The following is a 13,054-nucleotide window of genomic DNA, read 5'->3' on the forward strand; positions in this document are numbered from 1 at the left end:
TTTATTAAGAAAAAGATTTAGAAAAAAAAAAAAAAAAAGGATAAAATTGAAATTATCTCATATTTAAAGACACTATTAGAAATTTACTGTAGGCAACATGTTAGATCAAATGCACTGTGGGGAGAAGAAAGGGGGGAGGAACAAATGCACTGAGTGGGCCTCTTACTGCAGAATGATTAGATGCTGCGGAAACATACTAACTTCATAAATTAGATTCATCTGTATCTGAGAAAATTGAGCAGTAAGCACATAAGATGATGTGGTTGCCTTGAAGGATGTAGAATTTAGAAAGAATGATTAAAGGGAAGCCAGTAAACACACACACTTTATATAACCACCCACCCAGGTTTTGTCCTATACTTCCCTCTTATTTTGGGTCATCTGATAGTGGGCAAGGGCACATAAGAATAGAGCCACAGTTGTTTAATGGTTATTCACCTGACTAACTATAGATAAGAGGTTTTCTTTACAGACTCTGGGGAACTGGAGGATGTGCTGCAAGAAGAAAAATAGCTGTAAAAAGATGAGACACCTTGGGCCTGGATGGGTCCACTGCTCAGAAAAGAAAATGAATTTTGAGAACAGACAAAGGACAGGACAGGTTTTGATTTGGTTGCTGTGCCTGGACCCTGACCCTCTCTGGGACTTTGCCTCAGAATGCTGACCATTCTAAGGTCCCAGGAACTGGAGGAGCTGGGTCTTAACACCATTGAAAATTAACTGTGTTGTTACTATTTCAAGATCCTGGAAGGAGACACATGGATCACAGACCCTGCAGCCACCTCTCCCTCCTTCCCCCTTGCATGCAGCCTCTCTTCCTTATCCCTCTATACTCAGCTGGTAGTAGGAGGTGGGAGAGCAGGTTTTCGTGGATGACCTGCTGCTCTCCCATATGCAGGCATTATTGGAATAAACGCTCATATATGACTCCACCCTGACTCTGCTTAATTGACTCAAGTAGTGACAGGCAGCCTGGTTAGTTCTCTGGTTTTATAACTAGTCATTTCTCTTTAGGTAAAACACTAATTGTTTTCCTTAACCAAAGCACAACCTAGCCCTGGTTGGAATGGCTCAGTGGTTAGAGTGTCAGCCTATGTACTGGAGTTTCAGGTTCAATTTCCAGTGAAGGCACATATCCCCCTCCCTTCTCCCTTCCACTCTCTCTAAAAAGCAATGGAAAAAAAAAAATAATACTCATTCCTTGGGTGAGGATTAAAAAAAAACATAACACCCTCTCGCCATTAATATTCCTGTTCATATATACTGGTTATAACTTTTATCCACAGTAACTTCTCCTTCACAGAGAACACTGAGATGAATCAGTGTGAACTGTCATACATCAGCATTACAAAGCAGACTGAAAGAGCTTATAAATATACTAGGGACCCAGTGCATGAACTTGTGCACCTTGAAAGGAACTGTCGGCCGCGAGGCTACAGTGGGCACAGGGGCGGGTCTTGGCCCATCCTCCACATCCCCTGTCTGCTGGCAGCCCCACTCCCACTGCCACCGCTCCCACATGCTGAGGCACAGAGCAATTGGGGCCAGTGCCAGCAGCAGGTGCAAGCGATGGCTGCTGCCCCAATAGCCCCTCAGGAGCAGGGGGAGGTGGAGAAGCCCTAAGGGGTGATCAGGGCCTGCAGCCGCCGCTCACACCTGCTGATGGCGCTGAGTGATCAGGACCAGTGCCGGGCACTGGCAGTGGGTGCAAGCGACGGCTCCGGTGCTGGCTGCGGGTACAAGTGGGACCAGCGCTGGCAGTAAACGTGAGCGCTGGGCGGGACTGTGACACACAGGAGCAAAGAATTTTCAGTAACCACCAGAGGTTTGCCCTGATGACAGCGACCAGTGCCCCACCTTGGTCTGGCGCCCCTGCTCACCTGCTCCACCATCCCCCAGCAGCCAATGCCTCCCACGTTCTGCACACACACCCTGGTGGTCAGTGCACATCATAGCGACCGGTTGTTTGGTTGTTCAGTTGTTCCACCATTTGGTCTATTTGCATATTAGCCTTTTATTATATAGGATACTTTTATTACTTTTCCAAAAATAAGCCTATGCCTTCTTTTGTGTGTGTGTGTGTGTGTGTGTGTGTGTGTGTGTGTGTGTGTTTAAAGAGAATCATATTAATTTATGCTGTCACCATGATACAAATGAATCTCAAAGGAAATATTAGAATTAATTTTTTCAAGTTTATAGCTGAGATGTTCACAGCATATCTAATAGCTTATCTTGGGAATAATTACTGAAATGGGAAGCATCCAAGGGAAGCCATCTCCTGCTGCTGTGGATCAGGACCACAGGTGGTGCTCATCAGCAGGAATGGGCTGGAGGAGAGGAGAGGCTAAGCCAGGACTGCTGGCGCTGGATGTGTGGAACCTTTGTTGAGGGATGCTTCCAATAACTGGCTCCTCAACAGTGACCTACAATGCTTTTCAAACAAAACAAAATAATATGTGTATACAACAAGACACAGGTTTAGCATCATATCTTTAAGGTGTGAGAGTGGAATGCCTTCATTGTAGAAGAAACTGACTTTAAGGCAAGTTTCAGAGTAAACATACACAATATTCAATGAAGGCTAACAATGAATATTGCAATTCCCTTCGGCTTATTATTACCTGCAATTAAAATCATTATTAACAAATGGCATGATTAGTTACTTTCTGGTATGCGTTTATAAACATATTAGGTGCCCAGTGAGTATATGTATAGCACTATTAACTCCAGTATTGTTGTGATTTATTTAGCTAGTTGGGGAATATGATATTATATCATCTGTAAATTGCCTTAGTGTGATCAGTGGCTCAAAATAAATAGCCACATGGATGCTATTCTTCTTTAAAACATTAGGACACCTGAATGTAATCTGCACAATTTTAGTTTATTAGAAATAGACAACAGAAAAAGTGAAAATTTGAGTAGTGTCAAATTATTTCAATGATTATTCCTAAATTGATTTTTAAAAATAATTTTATGACTTTAAATATCTTTGAGAGAAAATATTGTAGACAGACATAAGGTCAGTCTGCTAATCCAAATTAAATTAAATTTAAAGTGCCAACTACATTATCCCTATGATTGTTGATAGTTTATTTTAAATATAAATTTCAATTTAAGAAAAAAGTGAATGCACACATTTTATATATTTCATTATAGGAGAACCGGAAAAATATATTGGAGTACTAGCAGAATGAAAAATGAACAAACAAAACAGACTGGAAAGTCCAACTGAGATAAGATGTTCACTCCCATGTGCCTCTACTGTCATAACCAAACGTGCCAAATTCATGCAAAACTAATTATATTTTATTCCCATGTCTAAGATTATTTTGGCCCTGACCAGTTTGGCTCAGTGGATAGAGCGTCGGCCTGTGGACTCAAGGGTCCCAGGTTCGATTCCAGTCAAGGGCATGTACCTTGGTTGCGGGCACATCCCCGGTGGGGGGTGTGCAGGAGGCAGCTGGTCAATGTTTCTCTCTCATCGATGTCTCTAACTCTCTATCCCTCTCCCTTCGTCTCTGTAAAAAATCAATAAAATATATTAAAAAAAAAAAGATTATTTTGGATGGCTTTCCAAAGACAAACCAAGTACAGTGAGAAAGGAAGCTCTCTCCAAATATGATGTAAAATAAAAGAAAAAAATGAGACGGGTCCCTCCTGGGGAGCCGGCACCTTGCCCCACTCTGAGTCTCCCTGCAGTTCCTGGGTCACTGCTCCCTAGAGCCCAAGCCTCCAGGAGCTTAAGGCTTCCACCCCAAGCCCAAGCCAGGAAAGAGAACAATGGGCGGGCTCACCCCGCCCCAGCCCTGTCCTGCGGGAAAGGACCGGAAAGATGAACAAAGGAAAGAAGAACACTCCACACTCCGAATGAGGCCATCCTTCAGCAAGAAGAGGTCCGGACCCTAGTTGTCAGAGATCGCCCCCGCACCTCAAACCTGGGAGCTCAGTCAGCTTTCACACCACTTAAAGGCTATGGGGGGTCTTATAAAGCACACATCTAAGCAGCCCGGAGGTTTTGCCATTTTTATTTATTTATTTATTTATTTTTATAGATTTCAGAGAGGATGGGCAAGGGAGAGATAGAAACATCACTGATGAAAGAGAATCATTGTTTGGCTGCCTCCTGCACGCCCCCTACTAGGGATTGAGCCCACAACCTGGGCACCTGCCCTGACCAGGAATGGAACCTTAACCTCTTGGTTCATAGGTACATGCTCAACCACTGAGCCACACCGGCTGGGCCAGGGTTGCAGTTTTGATCCCTGGTCAGGACACATACAAGAATCAACCAATGGCCCTAACTGGTTTTGCTCAGTGGATAGAGCATAGGACTGCAGACTGAAGGGTCCCAGGTTCCATTCTGGTCAAGGGCATGTACCTTGGTTGCAGGCACATCCCCAGTAGGGGGTGTGCAGGAGGCAGCTGATTGATGTTTCTCTCTCATTGGTGTTTCTCTCTATTCCTCTCCCTTCCTCTCTGAGAAAAATCAATATCATATATTTTAAAAAAGAGAATCAACCAATGGTTGCATAAAGAAGTAGAACAACAAAGCAATCTCTCCCCCTCACCCTCTCTAAAAATCAATAATTAAAACAAAGTAAAATAAAAAAAATAAAAATCAATAATTAAAAAAATCTTTTTCAACTTCATGCACACACAATAGGGTTGTGATCTGGGGTGGGCTAGAAGGGGTCAATGGGGGAAAGAAAGAGTTCATATGTAATACTTTCAGTGTGGTGGGTAGTGTTTGGAGTTGGGTGGGGCCTTCCTCACTCCTTTTGCCACGTGAGAACATAGGAAAAATATTGCCATCCATGAACCAAAGAGCAGGCTCTCACCAGACCCCCATCTGCCCGCGCCTTGATGGGCCCGTGCTTCAGACCTGCGAGCAACCACTACTCACTGCGGAGGCCCCCCAGGCTATGGCGTTCCTGGTGCAGAGGATCCAACAAAGACAAATTACAGCCACAGAACTGACACCGCTGCTGCTGGAGATGCAGCCACAGGTACAGGGGGAGGAAAGAAACCCAGGTGCTCTTCCCGTCTTCATCCCCCGCCTCCTCACACCTCCCTGCACTGAGCACATGCTGCCAGGCGCCCGCTGAAATGGGAGGAGCGCTCCATCCTGAGACACCGGGCAGAGCAGGGCAGAGCTATGCCACAGCGGAGGCATGAAGAACACACGGTGTAGGAAAGGGTGGAAGAAATTCTAAACAGGGCAGGAAGGAAAATCCTTTCTGAGAAATGTATCGAGGTGCGGTTCTTTCAAGGTTTCACAAACTGTACTTAACCATATTTTTAGTGTTGAATTGGCTCAAAGTTCTGTTTTCAGACTGCTATAGGTGAACCAAATTTTAATTTGTTTCCTTACATCAATTCCTTCCTCATAGAATTACTAGTCAATTTCTTTCTCTTTTGCTTTGCTTAACTTATTTAATTAGCTCTCTAAACATTTAATATTCCATCTGTTTCTACTTGACAGGGAGGCAATGAGAAAGAACAAAATTACAAGTATAGGCAGTAAAACATGTGAATCTTCAAAACAGCATTTTGAGTAAAAGAAGTAAAACCCAAAGAAGCACCTTGCTCTATATTACATTGGGGGCTTTGATATTTCTTTGTTATTTTTTAGGTAAGTAAAATGTAAGATAAATGTAAGATTCTTGGAATCAAGCTTTGATAAGAATGATTTTGCCTGTGGAATCAGAACATGTGAAGTGCATTAACAATCCACATATCCATCTCCCTATAAGAAATGCCCTTATGCTTTAAATTTTTTTTTTTATCTTGCTTCCTATTACCACTTATCCCACATATACCTTCTTCCTCACAATCAACACACTGTAATCCATGTCCTTGAATTCTTCCTCTTTTTTCATCTCTCTAGGGCCCCAAAAAGCTGCCCCAAACAGCATTGTCTACCTGCCCAGTATGAATGAGTTTATTCTCCCTGTTGCTTGCTAACCTTTGATTACTTCCTATGTGAACTAAATTATGCACTCTCCCCATACATTGTCTAAACACTCACACAGGTCTCACTACGGGAAAAATGACTAGAACACTACTCCACAGAGTTGAGCAGAAGCTTACACCATGAAAACTCTAAACTCGCAAAGAACAGGTTACTGACCATTTTCCTTTCTTTTGAACTACATACTCAAGCCTTGCCGAAACAAGGCCACCAAAAATTAGGTTGCCTCCCAAAAAAAAATGGGAGAGAGAGAGGATGCTCAGCACTTCCGCAACGCACGGCTGGAGTAAAAGCAACTTCTATTACGCTGATGGTGGCTACTTTTCGCCAAGATTCAGCGTCCGAATAAAAATTTTCAAACGACGCTGTCAGTAGAAGCCTAATTTTCAGAAAATATAAGTGGAAGGAAATTTTTAATTTTACGTTTTAAGCTTAGACTTGGTGCAATGCACTGTGGGTATGTAAATAAGGCGCCTACCGCTCTTTGAATTCCTGAAATACCTTGGTATTCACATGGTGCCTTGTGTCACCGTTAGGAGGCGAGGCGGAGAATTGGCTGCCTGGGATCTAAACGGCGTCTTGATAAGATCTGAGTTTTATATGTTTTATGTGTTCATACATCTGAGTTTGATTTCTGTGAAATAAAGACTTTCGCTGTTGAATTGGAAATGAAAAAAGAAGCAAGTGGTTTCGGACACACTTCTGGACGGTGGTTCCTTCCTTCTGTGGGAGGCGAGGGGTAGGGGGCTGGGGGAGGGATGTGACTGGGAAGGGGCACCCAGGGTTTTAAATTTTGACCATTCCTTTTTCTTAAGCTGCATGGTGGGCGCACGGGTGTTTGGTTTGTTGTTTTTTAAAAAGTGTATATGCACTCTTGCATATTTTGCATCTTTGCCTGCCATTGGAGAAAAATCCCTGGCAGTGTCCTGTTTAAAGCTGGAGCTTGCACCCTGGCTTTCAGGTTTCCTGACCCTCCTGACGCTGTTGCTGCGGAAGAAATCTTGCATCTGAGGTTCAGTCCTCCCATCTTCTCACCCTGTGCCTTTGCCACGCGCTGTTCTCTCCCCTGTGGCGCTCAGCAGCCAGAGCCCAGCAGCCTGCACGGACCTCCCTCCCCATCCATCCATCCATCCATCCATCCAGACCCTGCTGGTCACAGCACGACCCCGCGAGAGGAAACGCAGCTCTGCTTGGTGTGTGTTTTCTGGCTGCTGCTGCAAACATGCCGCTTCCTAACTTTGACACCGCTGAGCCAGCACATCTGGTTTTCCTTTTGCTGATGCTTTTGCTAACAAGGCGATCAAATTTGACATATGTTTGATTTAAAGTCTTGGAATACTATACAATTGGAAAACGTCTTTTGGACGTGATTCACTTGCCATACAATTCACCCACTCAAAGTGTATACTTTAGTGATTTTTAGTATATTCACAGAGTTGTGCAATCATTACCACAGTCTGATTTTATAACATTTTTGTCACCCCAAAAGAGACTCTGAACTCATTAGCAGTTACTCCCCACACTTCCACGCCTCAGAAAATGTAAATGGAAGAAAATGTTATGTTTTTACGTTTTAAGCGTGGACTTGATCCAATTCACTGTGGGTATGTAAATACGGCACACCACCTTTCTAACCTACCTTTTGTATCTGAAGTGCCTGTTCTGGACGTTTCATATGCATCCATTTCTCTGTATCTGCACATTTGCTCTAGGCCCTTCATCAATACCAAAGTCCACAGATGCTCAAATCCCTTCCATAAAATACCACAGTTTTTGTATGCACATCTTTCTGTGTACCATAAATCATACCTAGATTATTTATAATACCTAATACAATGTAAATGCTATGTAAGTAATTGTAATATTGATTGTTTAGGGAATAATGACAAGGGAAAAAGGTCCTGATATCATACGTTTAAGTAGATGCAAAGGATGAATATTTTGTCCATTGTAAATATTGATACTCTGAGCTGTTACTTTTAAATGTAAACAGTGGAAGGTAAAGTACCCAAGAGAATTGAAAGTTACCACCATAATTTTTTTTAAATTTTAACATAATTATTTTAGTTCTTGAACTTGTTGGTCATTTCCATTTATCCAATAATTGAATACAAGTATATTTTTATGCCTGAAAGTTTCTTTTTTTTTAATTTATTGTTGGCAGTATTACAGATGTTCCCCCATTTCCCAGCCACTGAGCCAGGCTAGCAGGGCGAGAGCCTTCTTTTTTTACAGTCACATAGTATTCCATTATGTAAACGTACCACAGCTTTTTTATTTTTAATTCTTTATTGTTTAAAGTATTACATATGTCTCCTTTTCCCCCCATTGACCTCTCCCCGGCCAGTCCCACCCCACAGCACATACCTTCACCCCCCCTACTGTCTGTGGACTGTGTCCATGGGTTATGCTTATATACATGCATACAAGTCCTTTGGTTACTTTCTTAACCCTCCCCCCCCACCCCCTCACCCCCCCACCCCACCCCAACCCTGCCCCTGCCTCCTTCTGAGATTTTCCTGTCTGTTCCTTGCTTCTACGTCTCTGGATCTATTTTTTTTTCTTTTTTCTTTTTTTTAATTAAATCTTTATTGTTCAGATTATTACATTTGTTCCACTTTTTTCCCCCCATAACTCCCCTCCTCCCAGTTCCCGCCCCACCCTCTGCCCTCACTCCCCACCCACTGTCCTCTTCCATAGGTGCACGATTTTTGTCCAGTCTCTTCCCGCATCTCCCACACCCTTTTCCCCCCCAAGAATAGTCAGTCCATTCCCTTTCTATGTCCCTGATTCTATTATGATCACCAGATTATTTATTCACTTGATTCTTAGATTCACTTGTTGATAGATGCATGTTTGTTGTTCATAATTTGTATCTTTACCTTCTTCTTCCTCTTCTTAAAGGATACCTTTCAGCATTTCATATAATACTGGTTTGGTGGTGATAAACTCCTTTAGCTTTTCCTTATCTGTGAAGCTCTTTATCTGACCTTCAGTTCTGAATGATAGCTTTGCTGGATGAAGTAATCTTGGTTGTAGGTTCTTGGTATTCATCACTTTGAATATTTCTTGCCATTCCCTTCTGGCCTGCAAAGTTTCTGTTGAGAAATCAGCTGACAGTCGTATGGGTATTCCCTTGTAGGGAACTGAGTTTCTTTCTCTTGCTGCTTTTAACATTCTCTCTTTGTCTTTTGCTCTTGGCATTTTAATTATGATGTGTCTTGGTGTGGTCCTCTTTGGATTCCTTTTGTTTGGGGTTCTCTGCGCTTCCTGGACTTGTAAGTCTATTTCTTTCACCACGTGGGGGAAGTTTTCTGTCATTATTTCTTCAAATAGGTTTTCAATATCTTGCTCTCTCTCATCCTCTGGCACCCCTATAATTCTGATGTTGGTACGCTTGAAGCTGTCCCAGAGACTCCTTACACTATCTTCGTATTTTCGGATTCTTTTTTCATTTTGCTTTTCCAGTTGGGTGTTTTTTGCTTCTTCGCGTTTTGAATCTTTGACTTGATTCTTGCGCTCCTCTGGTCTGCTGTTGGGTGTCTGTATAATATTCTTTATTTCAGTCAGTGTATGCTTAATTTCTAGTTGGTTCTTTATCACAACATCAAGGGTCTCATTAGATTTCTTGAGGATCTCACTACATTTATCGGCAGTCTCACCAGTCTTTTCGAGGGCCTTACTAAGTTTATTGGCAGCTTCTAGACAGTTCTTGAGAGACCTTAAAAGTGTGGTTTTGAGCTATATCTTCCATTTCTGACATTTGCATCCTGTTTCTTTGTCTCCGCATTTTTTTTATCTTTTCTTGGTGCACCCCCTAGTGGTCTTTGTGTGCAGTCTTCTTGTAGTTAAGCCTTGATTGTTGTCGGCAATACCGGGGGTGATTTGACCTCCAGGCTAACTGGCTATGAGAGTCAGCTGTGTCTGCAGTGGGAGAGCTTCTGTGCTGGATCTCTAGGGTGGTGCTAATCTAGCGTTTGCCTGAGGCTATCCGGCAAATGGCTCTGGGCAGGGCTTGGGCGGGGCGGGTCCCCGGGGATCTACAGGGCTGGCAGAGCAAGCAGTTATGGCTGCCCTCAGTTCCGTCCCTAGGGGCTCTGCCTCAAAGAGTCCCAGCAACCGCTACAAACCTCGGAGAGAAAGCTGCCTTTGAGTTCCGACCGAAGCCAGACAGTCCCGCTTCTCCTGTTTGAGTCTGCGTCCCTAGAGACTCTCCCGGATCTGGAGCTCAGAATCTGAAACTCCCTCCCGATTGCAAACAACAACGGTGCCCTCCGCTGCCAGCCCACTCAGCGTGCACTCCGCACCTTAGTATTTCACTTCAGCACTGCACCTCCTCTGAGTCTGGGTATGATATTCTCTTTCCTCCTAGTTGTAGAATTTCCACTCAGCCAGCCTTCCTGTGGTTCTGGATGATGTCCGTTCCGTCTTTTAGTTGCATTTTTGATTGGTTGTTCGAGGCAGCAATCTCCGGCGTTAACCTATGCCGCCATCTTGGTTTCTCCTCTGGATCTATTTTTATTCATCAGTTTATGTTGTTTATTATATTCCACAAATGAGTGAGATCATGTGATAATTACCTTTCTCCGACTGGCTTATTTCACTTAGCATAATACTCTCCAGGTCCATCCATGCTGTTGCAAATGGTAAGAGTTCCTTCTTTTTTACAGCAGCATAGTATTCCATTGTATAGATGTACCACTCTTTTTTAATCCACTCATCTGCCAATGGACACTTAGGCTGTTTCCAAATCTTAGCTATTGTAAATCCTGCTGCTATGAACATGATTTGAATTGGTGTTTCCAGATTCTTAAGATATATTCCTTGAACTGGGATCGCTGGATCAAATGGCAGTTCTATTTTTATTTTTTTTGAGTAAACTCCACACTATTTCCTACAGTGGCTGCACCAGCCTACATTTCCACCAGCAGAGTACTAGGGTTCCTTTTTCTCCATGTCCTCGCCAGTATTTGTTGTTTATTTATTTATTGATGGTAGCCATTCGGGAAGGTATGAGGTGATACCTCATTGTAGTTTTAATTTGCATCTCTCTGATGATTAGTGACTTTGAGCATTTTTTCATATGGCTATTGGCCATCTGTGTGTCCTTTCCCCAGAACTTCTAGGCAGTGTTTATTGGATTGTTTGTCTTCCTGGTGTTGAGCTGTATGAGTTCTTTGTATATCTTAGAAATTAACCCCTTATTGGATGCACCATTGGTGAATACATTCTCCCATACAGTGGGTTCTCTTTTCATTTTGTTAGTGGTTTCTTTTGATGTGCAGAAGCTTTTAGTTTGATGTAGTCTCATTTATGTTTTTTCTTTTGTTTCTCTTGCCCTAGGAGATGTATCTTGATAATACTGCTCCATGAGATGTCTGAGATTTTACTGCCTATGTTTTCTCCTAGGATACTTACGGTTTCAAGACTTATATTTCATTCTTTTATCCATTTTGAGTTTGTTCTTCTGTATGGTGTAAGTTGGTGGTCTAGTTTCATTTTTGTGCTTGTACCTGTCCAATTTTCCCAACACCATTCATTGAAGAGACTGTCTTTATTTCATGCTGTTGCCCACTTTATCAAATATTAATTGGCCATCATGGCATTGTTCCCAGGAAGGGGACCTGGCCCTGAGCAGGTCTGCCTAGGGCCAGCTGGTAGTGTGTGGGTTCTTGACTTCATGCAGGCAAAATTTTGTGAGTCCAGGTGAAATTTAGAGGATGTTTATTAGAGTGGGCATGTTAAACAAGAAAGGGCTGCTTTGGCTCACTAAGAAGTCAGAGAAAAGGAGGCCTTGGGGACAGGTTCAGAGGGTTTGCCTGCGATGAACTGTCACTAACCATTGCTGCCCTGGTTGCAAACTCCTGGGGTCCCTTAGAGTTTAGGAGCTGCATGGCTGTGGGGAAGGAAGGGGAGGGTAAGGAGTCCCGGGCATGCTGCTGGGAGAGTGAGCACTCCCTGGGACCTTTGTTTTGAGGGGTTTTATAGGGTGGGCTTGTAGGGAAGGTCTTAGGGTAGGATCTCAACAGAATATGCATCACCTTTATGCTGCTATACCAAAATGAGATTTATTTTCTTTTTCTTTTCTTTTTTTTTGAGATTTATTTTCTTAACCTCATCTATCCTTGGGTGTGGTTGGCAAATGGCACTAATTGGATTTCTGCTGTCTCTTTGAGTAGGGTGATTTAAGTTATTTACCCTCTGGTTGGGGAGGAAGAGTGCAAACTTTTTACTTAAGTGTCTTTGGTTTAGGGAAGATAGGATTTACTAACTGCAAACTGTTGTTTAAATATCTGTCTCAATAGTTTCCCTATTTCACTTATCCTGACTTATTGGCCTGCCTCATTGTGGGCGATTTTTGTTCCATTGGTCTAAATGCCCATTTTTGTACCAGTACCAGGCTATTTTTATTACAATGGCTTTGTAGCATAGTTTGATATCTGCTATTGTGATTTTTCCAACTTTGTTATTCTTTCTCATGATTGCTGAGGGTATTCGGGGTCTATTTTAATTCTATGAATGACACGCTAACCTGGTAAGTTCAGAGAAGGCCTGCATAGTGGCCTTGCAAACTCTGAGACCTAAATTATCCACAGAGGAAGGTGTAAAATGCAAACTTTTTAACGGAAAGCAATTTATGGTAGGTAATCATGTCCTAGGCTAGAATCTTCCCTGACAAATGTTAATCTGTATCTTAACTGAGCCTGACTATTGTCTTTTGCATCTACAATAATATACCTTTGGAATGGCAGGGTAACTTTCCTTTTTCTGGGCCCCTCTGGGCACAACCAATGCACAACCAGAGCAGAGACAACAAATCTTCTCATTATTATTTCTATCATGTTAATTGTCGGATGCCTTTTATTAACTATCTTATAGTTACTGCCTATGTAAAAGATGGATCATTTTACTTTTTATCTCATCCCGGAGGTGTCCCTCCTTTGCTTTCTCCCACCTCCCTAATCTATCACCAATGAATTTCATGTAACCTACTTATGTCTTTTCTTTTGATTGTAAAGTATAAAAGGTGCAAAACTGCTGTCCTCTGGAGCATTTTCTCAATCCCTTGAGATTTTGCTT

Source organism: Myotis myotis, unplaced genomic scaffold (genome assembly GCF_014108235.1).
Source record: "Myotis myotis isolate mMyoMyo1 unplaced genomic scaffold, mMyoMyo1.p scaffold_m19_p_3, whole genome shotgun sequence".
Taxonomy (NCBI): Eukaryota; Metazoa; Chordata; class Mammalia; order Chiroptera; family Vespertilionidae; genus Myotis; species Myotis myotis.